Genomic DNA, 16,712 nt, shown 5'->3' with positions numbered 1-16,712 from the left:
AGAAGTCTGTACCACCCATGGGTGCGTACATGTAATAATGGGTTTTAGGTATATGTTCTAGAGTTAGGGATTAATAAATTACATAGTTTAGTATGTGTTTAGCATTTTGTTTAGGGCTTGAGTTATGAGTTACAAGGGGGCTTGGGAAATTAACCTCCACAAAAAAGATTTTAAGAGTTTTAATATGGGTTTCAGGTGTTTATGTAGGATTCTTAGATAGGAGATAAAAAGGAGATTGGTATTCCTACCCACGACAAAGGCCCTCATTTTTAGTTTGGTGGACAGGAAAGCCCATCCATCAAACTCCTGGCAGAGTGGCCACCGCGGTAGTGGCAACCACCCTGCTGGACCTATTAGGAGTTTCCCGCTAGGCCGGCGGAAACCATATGCGGTATGAATATTGGGAAGCTAAGATATGGGCAGGTGATAAGGCTTTACCAAGTGACACAATGGACAAATCTGTATGACTCCTGGCTTGTAGGAAGGCTGACATGTCCTTACCTTCTGTGTGCTGTGATTTAGCAGTGTCTGACACCTTAACAAACATCCTGATGCTACTGTTAGTTATACTCCATGTGCTCTTTGCATATCTTCCAATACATGTGTGTAGATGTAGTATGCAACTGTTTTTGAATCTGTCCATGTTACAATCCTAGTGTAATGAGTCTCCTGCTGATAGAGTCCACATGTTATGTCCATAACAAAGTTTGTACAAAGAGAGGGACATATTGATAGTAGAGTTGGCATACATAACAGTTGTCCATGGTTGATAAATGACACATACACAGGACCTGTGTTTAAACGTAATTTATTGTGGACAGTAAAACAATATATGTGACTAGAAACTTAAATATACACAAATTAAACAGTGAAGGGATCAGTCATGTGGCAGGAATCATGAGTGTAGCTGCTACACTATTAGGATACACAAGTCCAATGTCCTTGCACCATGGGAAAATGGAGATTGGTTTCAGAACAGTCAACAGGATGTATCCATGGCACACAAGGGGAGCAAGTCAGGAAAGGTTCAATTCCTGGCAGTGGGTTTGGCCTTGGCATCTGCCCTTCCTCGATGTCTGGGTGGATGTCCACGTTTGCCAGGGGGTTCCTCTGCTACAGAGGGTGGGGTGTCTGAGGCATGTCCTTACCCTGGCAGAGCCTCAATTCCGCTGGCAGTTGCAGATGTTGAAAGGCCTGAACAGTCATTACTAGTGGAAGAGGCCTGATGTTGTGTTGCAGACCTACTCAGGGTAGTGTTGATGTCCCTCAGCACCACAGCTATGAAAGCCAGGATGGCGTTTTGTGCCTGCCACTGCTACATGACTTCCTGGTGGTTGTTCCTCTGCAGCTGTTGGATTTCCCCCATCATGGTGATTACCTGGCCCATTATGCCTTGGGAATTCTAGTAGGCTCAAACGACTTGGGATATGGTTTCCTGGTCAGTATTGTCCCTTTCAGCCCCCATTCTCTGGCCCACAGCATCCCTTCCACACACACCCTACCCCCACGTGCCTGTGCCGCTGGCACAGTGTGTCCACTCCCAGTGGTGGTAGGACCATCATTGTCAGGGGTGACAAAAAGAAACTCAGGTACCTGTACTGTGGGGCACACAATGGATGAGACAGTCCTAGGGACAGAGGTTTGGGGGCAACAAATTGCCTGTGATGTAGATGCAACAGGGCTGGGAGTAGTCGATGTGGGCAGGGTAAGGCTGACAATTGTTGACTGACCAGGTGTCCCTGATGGGCCAGCTTCCTCTTCAGTGCCCACACATCCAGGGGTGTTGTCCTCACTGGGACCTTCATCCAGAGGGGTTGTGGCAGTCTCTGGTATCCTGTCCATGGCAACTTTGGCAAGGTTACCTGTCGGAGAAGTGGAACACAGAGTTGCTGTCACACCTAGGGTATTATTGATGCTGTGTGAGCTGCAGACAGTGTCTTAACATGATCTTCAGAAATGACAATGACAACTGCTGCACAATCTTGCTTTGTACAATATGAGACTCTGTAATTTCAATACCATACAACATGCTTGAAGTTGTTGAACTATGTTGGTAGTGAATGGACTGCTGATACCATCTTATGTTGTCTGATTATTGACATTGGTGTTCATCTTCATTGCCTACTATAGTGTCTGACATGATACATGGCACAAAAAAGAGGTGTGCAATGCACAGTAGTGTCAGAGTAGGGACACAGTATGGGGGTAAGCAATAGACATTGACCTGAATTAGATGTACTGCATGTGCATCCACATTGGCATCTTGATTTCCACTCCAGGTGGGTGTATTTCAATCTTAGGAATCTTTATTCAAAGGGCATTTTGATTGGGCACTCAGCTATAGCTATGTTTTGCTTGTGATAATAGTGGGAGTGGGCCATTGCATTGCTGTCATTGACATTAACTGTTTCACACTTGCACATAAAAGGTGGGTTATATTGGTAGTTAGTTTCATATGCATGACATCTCACATGTGGTGCACTGTTCAGATTTTCACAATGGTGGGATATTGCATTCTGGAAATAGTAGTGCTATGAGTTGCCAGTACTTCACATGCCATTCCCAAGACCTGTGAGGTTAGTGGACATGTGGCATGCCAGAGAGGGGTATTTGAACATTTGGACAGAGGTGTAGTGGGTGGTGTGTTAATTGGGGTGGGTTAAGGTGGTGAGAGAGCATGAGGGACATGAAAATTGGGTGAAATGGATTTTGTGGGAACTTGCACCACTCCACTTCCCCAGGTATTCTAGTCAGGCCATCAGGGTGCAGTATGTCCAAAACCTTCTCCTCCCAAGATGTGAAAGTAGGGGGAGGAGGTGGGGACCCACCGCCAGTCTTCATAACTGTCAGCTGGTGCCTGGATGCCATAGGATGTACCTTCCCTCTGAGGTCATTCCTCCTCTTCCTGATGTACTCCCTTGTGCGTGGATAGGGGCCTACAGAATTGACCCTGTCGACTATTCTTTGTCACAACTCTATTTTCCTGGCACTTGATGTTTGCTGGACCTGTGCTCTCAACAGATGTGGCTCTACCCTGACGATTTCATCCACCATGACCCTCAACTCATCATCCGTGAAACATGGGTGTTTTTGTGGGGACATGGTAGTGGTGGTGAAGATGGTGTGGTACTGTTCAAAGGAAAAGGCTGGATAAAAAGGTAAATGGTGAGGTGAAGGTGCTGTGATGTGAGTGACAGTTGTTGTGGATTGTGTGTGGTATCAAATGTGTGTTGTGTATGTTGCGTAGGTGTGTGATGTGCACATAGTGAAATGGATATGGATGCCTAATGTTGGATTTTCTATATCTGAGAACAATTTTGCTTGTCTGTGGTTGTGTGTGGAGTTCTGTTTGCAAAGGATTGTGGGTTGTGTAGGGGTGTGTTATATAGTGCAGTTGTGTGTGTCAGGTGTGTGGATGTGTGTCAGATGTGTGGTATTCAAACTATCCAATGTGGTGCTGTGTTCATTGCGATGTGAGTTGAGACCACCGTGGTTTGCGCCGCCAATAGTTTTCAGCCATGGAAGAACCGCTGTTGTGTTTTGTGGATCGTAATCTGTTGGTTAGATTTATGTAGGGCTGGTGGTGGGACCTCTTCTTTTCCATCCTCCAGTGTCCTGGGGTTTCAGAAATTTGGCTGTGCCTCTGCTTGAGCCTGCTGCTCGCCTGCTGTCCATCACACTGGAGCAGCACTCAAGGTCTCCCCAGCCACGAATGTGCTCCCAGCTGTGTATGTGCATAGGTGCTTGTCCTTGGGTACTTTGTTTTAAGTTTTAGACTTTGGTGGTCCCACCACAGGACTGTCAAAGTCGTGGGGGGACACAGCTGCATTGGCAGTGACGCCTCCTGAACATATTACAATGTTCCAGCGGGGCTGACCAGTGGGAACATTGCAATACACATTTCCGCCAGGCTGACCGGCCGGAACAGTGGTAGGGGAGCCGAGGCCAATATCCTAGCACTCCAACACCCTTGGAATACAGTGCACATTCCAGGGGTGCTGGGCAGGGGGGCTCTGCACGGCCCATATTATGGGCCGTGCAAAGCCCCTTGTGGCCCCTGACTTTCCACCAGCCTTTTCATGTCGGGCCCCCACCATGAAAAGGTTGGTGGAAAGTGGGGTTGTAATCAGCCAGGTGACACTCAGCTCAGCGTCACCCTGGCTGCTTACAACCTCGATTTCCGTCACCACGTAGAGAACCATGTTTTTGGAAGGGATGGCGGTTTTTAGATGGGTCCACCGGCCAAGCTTGTAATTTGGAGGTTGGACCATCTGGAGTGCAGCAGTCCGACCGCCATCACGAGGCTGGTGGTGTTAGGTCTGTGAGCCTTGTAATGAGGCCGCTAGTGTTTTGTTTCAGTCTTCGTTTTACCTTGGTTTTGTTTTATTCTTGGTTTTACATTCAGTCGTCCTAAGTTCGCCATCCCGCTTCCCGCCTCCTGCCTTTTGTCCCACCCCACCTCCCGCACAGCTCTACCTACCCCCAAGACTATTTATGGAGGTGGCTGCAAGGAACCTTGTGACTCCCTCTCGGACTACCTCAACAACGGCACGTGACTGGCACGCCAAAGGTACGCCAAAGGTGCGCCAAAGGCAAGCCCGTCTGTACACATCCGCCTATGGCCCATGCCCTAGCGCCAGGACCCCGGGCCCTCCCACCATTCTCCGCTACACTGCGAAAGACTTCCTGGCCTTAAACCCCTGATGCCAGAACAACAACTACTTCACTACCTCACAGCGCTCAACCAAAGGACCTTTCACCTGTCACCTTTGCGGCTTCACCTGCCGCACAAGACGTCTGGCTTGCCCAAGGCCCTCCGCGAATGAGATCATGAGACCAGCACACCTCCAGTGCATTTGCTCAACACCCGCTCCGACTACAGGCACTCCATAGAGTTCTGGGACACCATCTCCACCCTTGCCCCTGACGTGGCCTTCATCACAGAAACTTGGCTCCACCCAACTATGAAACCTGACATCGCAGTCTCAACCACCACTGGCTACAAGATGCTCTACAAAGACCACACAAACAAACATGGTGGAAGAATTGCCATAATCTTCAAGAATACCATCTATTGCACCATCACCAACAATGACACCACGCCCCTCTTGAACACCTCAATTCCCAACTAAATATAGATGCCATGACCACAATAAGAGGCACCCTCATCTACTGACCACCAGGACCCTGTCCCGTCTTCTGTGAGGCCATCCCCAACACCATAGCCCCCCTGGCCATAGATTCTCAGCACTACATCCTGCTCAGTGTTCTTAACTTCAAAATCGATGACACCAAAGATACCACCACCCTCCTAGAGAACCTCCACAGCATTGGCCTCACCCAATTAGTCACCACACCCACACAAAGCCAGCACACACTAGATGCCTGCTTCAGCAACGCAATCAAGTTAATCCACACCACAGAGCTCACTTGGACTGACAACACCATTGTCCACTCCACCTTCACAGGCAGTGATCATCACGCACCCACCACAACCAACAAGCCCACCAACCTCAGCTGGGGAAAAAAGCCAATGGACCCAATCCCTCTGCACCACACAACCTGAAACCTCAGCAGATCTCAATCAGGCCATCCAGAACTTCAATACCTGGGTCACCAATTGCATCAACAAAATCGCCCAACTGAAACCAGACAAATTCACAAAACCACAAATAAGCCAGCTGTACACACCAGAGCTCAGTACCGCCAAGCACAGTTGCTATCAACTCGAGAAGCAATTGCGAACCTCTAAAGACCCCTCTGAGAGAGCCACATACAAGACAGCCCTGAGCGAATACCACGAAACACCAAATCAGACAAGAAAGCAGCCATCACTAACCGCATCAACTCCAAGCCCAACCACACTAAGGAACTTTTCAAGATCATTAAGGACTTCGCCAACAGTCCTACCACAGAGAACACCATCCACCCCTCCCAGGAACTCTGTGACTCCCTCTTGGACTACTTCTACAACAAAATAACCACAATCTACAACAACTTCAACCCCCACTCCCCTACCCTCAGTCTCATCAACTGCGAGCAACCAGGAAACGTCAACTGAACGCTCACCACCTGGACCCCTCTCACTACCCAGACCACCATGACCATTAGGTCCTCAATCCACTCCAGAGAACCGACCGACCCCTGCCCCCACCATCTCTTCAACCTCAGTGCCAACCCTATCAGTAAAGAAATCACCAACATCCTCAACACTTCCATCTCCACAGCAACTTTCCAAGGCAGGTGGAAACATGCAGAGTTCAGACCCCTTCTGAAAAAGACCTCAGCCAACCCCAATGTCTGCAAGAACTACATACTGATCTCCCTCCTCCCTTTTCCCACCAAAGTACAAGAGAAGGCCATGAACAAACAACTCACAGAACAACTGTAACTCAACCAACTCCTCGACTCATCTCAATCTGGATTCCATACAAACCACAGCACAGAGATAATGCTTATCACAATCACAGAAGACATAAGAGCCCTCCTCAACCACTGAGAAGCCGCAGCCCTGATCCTCCTAGACCTCTCAGCAGCATTAAACACTATCTTTCGCTGAACGCTCATTGACAGACTCCATTGCATCGGCATGCAGAAAAATGCCCACAAATGGATTGCCTCCTTCCTAACTGAATGAATGCAGAGCATCAGACTGCCTCCCTTCTCCTTGGCACCCAAGGACATCACCTACAGCATACCCCTGGGATCTCTCTCAGCCCCAAAATGTTCAACGTCTACATGACCCCCCTCGCGGACATTGTCAGATCCCAGGCCCTCAGCATAATCTCATATGCTGATGACACCCAACTCATCCTCTCCCTCACCTAAGACTCAACCAAAGCCAAAATCAACTTCCGCAGGGCCATGACAGACATAACCAATTGGATGAAGGAAAGCTGCCTCAAGCTCAACTCCGACAAAATGGAATTACTGAAATTTGGTAACAACCCCTCTACCTTTGACCACGGCTGATGGCCATCGGAACTCGGACCCACATCCACACCTACAGCCTAGGCGTGCAACCTCAGGGTAATCCTGGACAGCCAATTGAAAATGAAACACCAGATCAACAAAGTCACCTCCACATGCTTCTACACCCTCTGTATGCTCTGCAAGATCTTCAGCTGGATCTTCAGCGACTCCAGAAAAACAGTCACACAGTCCCTCGTGTCCAGTCGCCTTGACTACTGCAAAGCTCTCTAAACCTAACTGCCCACCCAACACCTTGGAGGACTCCAGACCATTCAGAACACCATGATCAGCCTCATCCTGAACCTACCAAAACTGACTCACATCACCCCGCACATCAGACACTTCCACTGGGTCCCTATCCAGAAGAGATGCCTGTTCAAGACCCTCACGTAAGCCTACAAAGCACTGCATGAACAAGGACCATCTTATATCAACCACTGCATAAACTTCCACCAGCCCAGAAGACACCTGCGTTCCTCCACACTGGCCATCACACATACACCCCACATCTGCCACAGCCGCACTGGCGGCCGATCATTTTTCTACACTGCCACCAAGACCTGAAACTCCCTACCGCTACACCTCCAAACAGCCCCAGCCGTGACAGAATTCCTTAAAATAATCAAGACCTGGCTTTTTGATTGAGACAAGGCACCAAAGTGCCCAGAGACCCCCAGGGGTGACAGTTTGCGCTCTGGAAATGGTCTGATTGATTGAACAATCTACACTAAGGGCCTTACTACGAGGCTGGTGGTCCGAAGACTGCCAGCCTTGCAGTAGCGGTCTGACCACAGTGGCTGTGGCAGTCCAACTGCCACATTACGAGGTTGATGGGCAGACCCGCTAACCTATCGCCATCCCCACCAGGATCAGTGATCCCGATGGGCTGATGGCCGTCTTGGTTGTAATAAGTCAGGGCAGCACTGAACTCAGCGCCGCCCTGCTGATTACAACCTTGTTCTCCGCCAGACTTTTCATAGCAGTCTGACCACCATGAAAAGGTTGGTGGAGAACTGTGCAGACAGTGTGCATTTCGAGGGTGCTTGTGCCCCTTGCATGCGGCAGCATTGCTGCCAGCTCTATCTTGAGCCAGTGACAATGCTGCTTCACCTTTCCCACTGGACTGATCGGTGGAAACCTAAGTTTCCGCCAGTCAGCCCAGTGTGAAAGTCATAATAGGGTAGGCGGGGAGGTCGCCAGAACTGCAGCAACCTCCCCATTATGAGTTTGGCAGACTGATGTTTCTATCCGCCAAACTCATAATCAGCCCCTAATTATGGACTATGCTACAAACAGGACAATTAGCCTTTGAAATAAAACAAATAATAGCACTAGCCTATGCCCCTATCTCAGAGATAGCTAGCCACTACAATTTACTAATAGAAAGACCTTTCTACCAACAAAACAAACACAAACTAAGCCCCCTAATGGATTACTTTGAAGACACTTGGGTTGGCAGACTTCATCACTCCGGACAGAGACACCAACCCAAATTCTAAATACCATGGTAGAATATCTCTCACAGCACCTTGGCATAGGGAGCCAAAACGAACAACGCAGTGGAAGGATGACACAATGCCTTCCAGTCCACTCTAGCCAGAACCCAACCTACACTCTATAAAATTATGGAAGCCTTACAAAAAGTGCAAAGCTAACGACTGCGAATGGAGCAATCTGTAACCCAAGTTGCAGCTAAAATTAGCATACAAACCAAAAGAACGTACGACAAGCTTCAATTTAAAGTACAACTTTTCATAAACCACAAAGGAGTAGATTACTTTGTAATAATAGCCAACGCATATTATAAAATAAATACTAGCCTATAGAATTCCCAAAAAAGGACAGCATTATCTTGACCAACATTACAAATCTTTTCTTATATAAATAATAAACAAAATATTTTATGTCAGTCAAAAGATTAAATAAAACTCCAGTTTTAAATAAGACTGAAACAATAAAATAATATTTATATTATTTTTATAAAACTCCTAAACTTCATCAATCAAAAAACTCAAACAACAAACTCAATCCATTGCAAAAATTACAAAATATAAAATATATAATACCAATAATAATCACATAACATGTACATAAATGATGAAATATAACATTTCCCACCCAAAAAAATAAATTAAACATTATGAGTTTGGCGGTCTGACCGCTGGACCGCCATGGAGGCAGTTCTTCGAATGGCACCTGGCTGACAGTCCTAGGGCTGCAGTGTTATGAGTTCCACACTGGGCTGGAGTGGCTGGTGGGCAGACGCATGTGGCAGTACAATGGAGCTACTGCCAGCCATGCTCTCCCACCTGCCAGTACGATGGGTAGACTGTTTCCCATGCACCATGCCATGCATGGGACACACTGCACCCCCGAACCCCAAATCTTGGGGGTCCACATGGGCCACTGCCTCTCACTCCATGCGGCCATACACCTGGGCCCCCCCCTGTTTTGGGCCCCTTACCTGCCAGACCTCCAAACTTTCCATGGCAGTGCAATTTTCAATGAAAATCTGGCAGTCTGGCAGGTCGTAATAATCATGCGGTCCTGATGCTGGGACCTCTAACACTGACCACCGCAGTGAAGGACCACCGCAGCCCCTGCCATACTGACTGATAGTCAGTGTGGCGGGGCCAGAGGACTACTGGTAGTCTTTTTGCAGTCCCATAGTTGAACTCATAATTTGGCGGTTGGACCACCAGAGTTGCGGTGACTGACAGCCACCGACAACATGGCGGTTCATGAGGCCCTTACTGTACTGTAGCTGCAGATCATACTCTGTATCTATATAGCAAAAAAGTATAAACCACCAAACATTGGTAAAAAAGGAAACGCTCCTGGAAACCCAAAAAGAAAGGACATCAAAGTAAAAGTATTGGTTCACTAGAAACCAAAACAATAAATCCAGATGTCCATAGGACACGTTGGTAAAGAAAAACCCGCACAGTAAAACAGAACACCCACCTGTAAAAAAGTACAATAAAAACATTACATAGACATTACACTTAGGAACTGACTACATTTTTGGCTGTCTGACCATCCAACCACCAATACGGGGGTGGGGAGGTAGCTGCCAAGCCAGCATCCACCCCACAGCTGTATGATTATGTTTCCACCTGGCTGCCTGGCTGAAACAGTGCGGCGGTGCTGGCCTCGGCTGTCGGGGAGAGCTGAAGTCAATGCCACGGCACACAGACGCTACCCCCACCACCCTCGGAATGCGCATTGTGTGCCGTGGCATGGCCTCCCTCCCCAGCACCGTCAGAATGCTGGGGAAACATGTGCAAACATTGTGCATTCCGAGGGAGCTAGGGAGACCCCTGTGCGATGGCATTGAACTCGGCTTCAAGTGGAGCCGAGCCCAATGCCACAGCACATTTTCCACTGGGCTGACCAGTGAAAACCTTGGTTTCTGCTGGTCAGCCCAGTGGAAAACTCATAATGGTGCCGGTGGGAGCCCGCCAGCACCATGGTGGTCTCCTCATCAGGAGTTTGGACCACCAAACTCGTAACCAGCCCCATTGTACAAAACCCCAAACCACCACACTAGTGAAAAACAATATAATTCATACAACTAAATGTACTAAAACTCAACAAACATACCAATATAACTAACCTTTAGACCTCAATCCTACATCCCCTCTAGACTTCATCCCTACAACCCTCAAAACTCTATAGAAAACTTTTGAAAAGGGCTTACCTGTTCCAGTGAACATTAGCACCATCCCGCAACCTGGATACTGGAACATAGACTAAAAATGGGACAAATAGACTACAACATAGAAGGTGGGGTAAAAAAAGGCTGCTAAATTAAACTAAAAAAATTATCTCAATAAAAATGAATAGGGATATAAGTTAAAAATGTTTAAACAATGTTTTCAAAATTGCAAAAAATATAAACATGTAAAGCCTGTCAAATTTTTTATTAAATATGTACAAAAATTGTAAAGTATAAATTAAATAATAGTATAGAAATACAATTATTTCATATATACTGAAAACATTATGTTAAGAATATGTATATAAAATAACTGAATTAATGTTAAAAAATGTTAATCAACAGAAAAACAACCTGAAAAATGTACAACATACAATACTGTTCAAATATGATTTGCATTGTTTACTTAATAATAAAATGTATTAAATGTTTTATTTATCAAGCTACAAATATTTTATTACTTGAATATATGTTAAAAATACTTTAATCTATGAAAATATGTCAATAACAAAGTTATTTATTCCAAATATAAAACCAACTCGTATGTTAATTATCTTTCTACGCATCAACAATACTAATCAAATGACATAAACTACTCCAACTATATCGAAATACATTTTAACAAAGGAATTTAACCCTAAAAGTGTTAAATTGATTAGCCACACCCCAACGTGAACTATTTTTGGGAAAGTGTTGGACACTAAAAGGGTGACATTTACTATTCTCACTCCAATGTAAACCATTTTGCGAAAGGAGTTTTACACTAAAGTGGTCATATTTACATTTCCCACTCCAATCTAAACCAATTTGGGGAAGATGTTGAGCCTATAGGGGCAACGTTTACTATCCCAACTCCAATCGAAACCACTTTGGGAGAAGGTTGTGGACACCTAAGAGGCTACATTGATTATTCCAACTCAAATTGAGTCCAGTTTGGGAAAGGTATTGGGCAGTAAAGGGGTGACATTCACTATTACCACTCCAATCAAAACCATATTGGGGAAGGGGTCCAAAACTAAATGGGTCACATTTACTTTTCCCAAGTCCAATCTAAACTATTTTGGTAATGGTGTTGGACACTAAAGGGGTGACATTTAGGCCCTCATTTTGAGTTTGGTGGACGGGAAAGCCTGTCTGCCGAACTCCCGACAGGGTAGCTGCTGCCGTAGTGGCAACCACCTTGCCAGGCTTATTAGGTGTTTCCCGCTAGGCTGACAGATGGAAACCTTGGTTTCGACTGTCAGCCTAGTGGGAAACAGGTAACAGCACTGCCTCCTGCTCATAATCGAGCCGGCAGCAATTCTGTGGCCTGCAGGGTGCACCAGCAACAGCAGACATTGAACATTGCGAGGTTGCTGGGCAGGGGTACCCCTGCACTGCCCATGCCGAGTGCATGGGCAGTGCAGGGGCCCCCACTTCGGCCCCCGCACCTGTTCTCCACCAGCCTTTTCAAAAAGGATGGCTAAGAACAAGCTTGTAATCCTTAGGGCCTCATTACAAGTTTGGCAGTCAGATCAGCAGACTGCCATGTTGGCAGTCCTGAAAAGACCGCCACACCGGCCATCCCCCAGACTGCCTTATCACGAGTTATACAGAGAGGATTGCCGACTGCCAAGGAAAAAAGACAGACCACCAGTGGAGGCTTGAATATAGGTGGTCTGACCTCCAGTGCCATCAGTGCCATGGCCAACCACGAATATATTACAATCACAGTCGCTGTGGTGGTCCGCCAAAGGCGGACGATCACCTCAATTCGCGGTCAGGAAAGTAACAGACAAGTGCACATCGGATGAATTGGTAAAACAACACAGGTGACACACATTGGCCAAGTGGACACACCTGCAAAGTACACTATAAAACAAACCCCTTCACAGACATAAATCTTTTTCATTTCCACATGGAGCCAAAGAACTGCAACCAGCACAAATCGATTTTTACATAGATTAGGCACCCCTTATTCCACCATCCTATAGAACACCCTGCACACACACTTTTGTCCATTCCCACTCTATTGCACTTTCCCTGTTAAGTAAATCCCTGTCAACCTCTCTTTTTGCCCGCCATGTCACCTGTAAAAAAACCCTGTTTCTCTGAAAATGAGTTAAGATTCATGGTTGATGAAATCATAACAGTAGAGCAACAACTGTTTAGAGCACAAGTCCAGCATACTCCTCTCAGTAAGAAAATGGAAATGTGGAACAGGATCGTTGACAGAGTATGTAGGGCTGTAGGTACCACCCTACACACAAAGGAGGACATTAGCAAGAGGTGGAACAACCTCAGGGTCAAGGTCCGTTACCTGGTCTCCAGGTACCAGCTGCAAGCCAAGAAGACTGGAGGTGGCCCTCCCAGTGCCCCATTGCAACTCTTTCCCTGGGAGGAGAAGGTCTTGGCCATACTGAATCCTGAGGGCTTGACACCTCACCTTTTGCCACTGTCTTGTTCATATACTTCACCAACATTCAACACCCAGAGTATCTGAGTGTCAACGCTGTCAATCTGTATTGTTGGACCCAGCATCACAGTTACCAAGGCCCATCACACGCCATATCTCCAAATGGTGTCTAGAAATCTCACAATAATAAAAACACATTTCAGGATCCATAGTATGTCCCAAAACATAAATGTATGCTCAAAGCCAAATGCATCCTGCATACAGATATGTAATACACAACAGTTGACAAGTTGGTCAGCCCAGTGTTCTCATGTCTAAAGATCCCTGTTTGTCAACTCCCAAATGAAGTTTACTCACCTGGGGAGATAGCATTTGTCAAGTATTGGGGGGGAAGAAAGAGTGGTCTGACTGCAACTCTCAGCAGGCCCTGTTTCATGAAATCCAACCACCAGCCCAGTGTTCTCTTATCCAAAGACCCCTGTTTGTTAACTCTCAATTGAAGTGTACTCATCTGGGAGGATAACATTTATATAGAGTGTGTAGTAGAGGGAGTGACCTAACTGCAACTCCCAGGAGGCACTGTTTCAGTAACTCCAACCACCAGCCCAGTGTTCACTTGTCCAAATACCCCTGCTTGTTAACTCTCAATCACAGTGTACTCCACTGGGAAGATAGCAGTTGTTTAGTGTGTGTAGTTGAGGGAGTGACCTTACTGTAACTCCCAGCAGGTCCTGTTTCTGTCGTGCCTGCAAACTGGATGTACTCCATTAAAGAACTCTTAAACCAAACATCTGCCTTTGCATGGACCAATGTTTGTTGTAACCCCATAAGAATGCTTTACAGATACCAATGCTTGTTTACAAACACCAATGCTTGTTGAAACCAATGCTAGTTTAGGACATGTGTTTCTCAATCCTCCAGCATCCCTATGACTCAGACTGGATGTGGCTCTCTATCACTCCGATTGGGTGTGATGCTGGATGCAGCAGGTATTTAAACCACACCCGGCCTGAGAGAATTGCTTGCTGTAAAGACCATCGGCTGCAGAGAAGGAGTCTCTGCTTTTGCATGTTTGACCTTTGTGTTCTGTCCTGTATGCTGGATGCTGCTTCTGGGGAGTTGAAGAGATTGAGAGAATTGAACTAAAAAGGAGGTAACAAGCTGCATGTGCTCAAAAAGCATTTACTTGTGAAATCTTGACACTTGCTGACTTGATATTCAGAAGTCGGACGTTTCAGAGCCTATGATGGCACATCATTGGTGTTTAAGGTCACTGGGATGCTCATCGCTAGTCGTGCAATAACACTTATCATTGTTGCTTGCTATATATCGCAAAAAAAATTTATTTCATGCAATTATCTTAAAAACTATGCATTGTGCATTTGTTTGTTATGACTAAGTTTAATATGACATTTTCATAATTGGTGCTCATGATACAGAACATTTTGTGAATGGCCTGAAAGTTTCAATGCTATGCTCAACTTACGCTGCGATGTAACAGTGATAAAACCAATCACTTATTGATACTAACCATATGTTCCCAGAGTGTTACAAACATTGCACTGTGATCTTTTGATATTAATTCTATTTTCCCGAAGTGTTACACACATTGTACTGTGATCTTTTGATATTAACCCTATATTCCCAGAGTGGCACAAACATTGCACTGTGATCTTTTGGCATTAACCCTCTGTTTCCAGAGTGATGCAAACTTTGCACCGTAATCTTTGATATTAACTCTATGTTTTCAGTGTGATCAAAAGACACAGAAACCCTGATTTATACTTTTTGGGTCAAAACTGCACTAACGCAGTTTTGCACCAAAATGTTTAGCATCGGCTTGCACCATTTCTGTGCACCAGCTGGGCACCATATTTCCATATTTATGGAATGGAGGAAGCCAGTGCAAAGGGTAGGCTAGTGTAAAGAAAAAATGACGTTAGGCTGGTGGGGCTTGCGGTATGGAAAAGGGGGGTTTTGCACCAAAAAATGACATTAGGCAGGTTAGAGTAAAAACGACTCTAACCTGCCTAGAGTAATTTTCTGATGCAAAACCATCCATACCACATGACTTCTGTCTTAGAAAATATAGGAGTCATGCCCACCACCCCAATGGCCAGCACAGGGGGACCAGGGTCCCCTGGGCATGGCCATTGCACCCTGTGCCATGTATGAGGGCCCATATCAGGTCCCCCTATGGCACTTTAAAAAATAAAGTAAAATACTTACCTGTACTTACCTGGGATGCGGTCCCCCATCCTCTGCTGTCCCTTTGGTGTGGGTGGGGGTGTCCCTGGGGTCTGGGGAGGGCTCCTGTGGGCTTATTTCATTTATTTCATTATTCCACCATGGAAATAGGCCCACAGGACCCTAACGCTCGCCCTGACCCAGGCGTTAAAAAGTGGGGCAAAACACGCTTTGCACCATTTTCTGACCCCTCCTCCCCCCATGCACCATTTTGCACAATAGTAGTATCGTTATGGCGTTAAGGCCATGGAGTAATTATTTGCATGGGAACGCCTAACTGGCATTTCATTAAGGCAAGGTAGGTTTCCACGTCCCCAAAAATTACTTTAACTCCATAAATTTGGTACTAGACGGGTCTAGCGCAAAAGTATAAATATGGAGTTAGTTTTTCACCAAATTAGAGTAAAGAACAATTACACTAATTCGGTGCAAACAGAGTATAAATATGCCCCAGAATGTGTGTTCCTTGGAATTCTAAGTACAGTGCATAAATTAACCCATGAATATCTGCAAACACAAATACCTGATAACTTGTTGTCCTTATTTGTTACCTATTTAACAAAAGACACCTAATGTGTGTCTCTTGGAATTCTAAGTACAGTGCGTAAATTAACCCATGAATGTCTACAAACCTAATTACCTGATAACTTGTTGTCCTTATTTGTTACCTATTTAAATGTCTATGGAGTTGAGTGAGTCAGCATCTTAGGAAATCTCAGCAAGGTCATCAAACAAGATATCAAGGGAACTTCAAGTACATTTAGGTAGGCATTAATTAAGGTGACATGGGATCAATCTGGGGTCACAGTGGGAGTAGTTATAGATATTATAGTAGAATCAAGGCTCCTATTTAATTATAGGTAATCCACATCATTTTCCGAAAATTTCTATGGAGAAGGAGAGCCATCTAAAGGAGGAAAGGGGAACCTAACAGGTACACCTAGCTTGCACATAGTAGTCAGAGACTAGTATATGCATGTTTACGAGTTATGAGCTGTTAGAGTGATCTGTAATTTATCACAGGAAATCGCGGCTCTTCAAGGACCATCACCAGTCGTTCAGATCAGGACCTGTGGCTCCAGTGTCTCTCTCTCTTTCATCCATCCCCTATACCCAGGACGTTCCGATGCCAGTCATGTGCACAGGCCCTTATTACGACCCAGGCGGTTGGTGATAAAGTGGTGGTAATACCGCCAACAGGCTGGCGGTAACTACCACCAAATTATGACCATGGCGGAAAGATCTCCGAAAGACAGCCAATGTACCACACCGACCGCCAGGGTGGAAACAACAGCCTGTAGCCGCCAACAGCCGCCGACAGCCAGGCGGAAGTCAATGTTCCACCAACTATATTAAGATACAGGAAACCTCCACCTTTTC

The sequence above is a fragment of the Pleurodeles waltl genome, chromosome 1_2 (assembly GCF_031143425.1).
Source record: "Pleurodeles waltl isolate 20211129_DDA chromosome 1_2, aPleWal1.hap1.20221129, whole genome shotgun sequence".
Classification (NCBI taxonomy): Eukaryota; Metazoa; Chordata; class Amphibia; order Caudata; family Salamandridae; genus Pleurodeles; species Pleurodeles waltl.
This window is presented reverse-complemented; position numbering follows the sequence as displayed.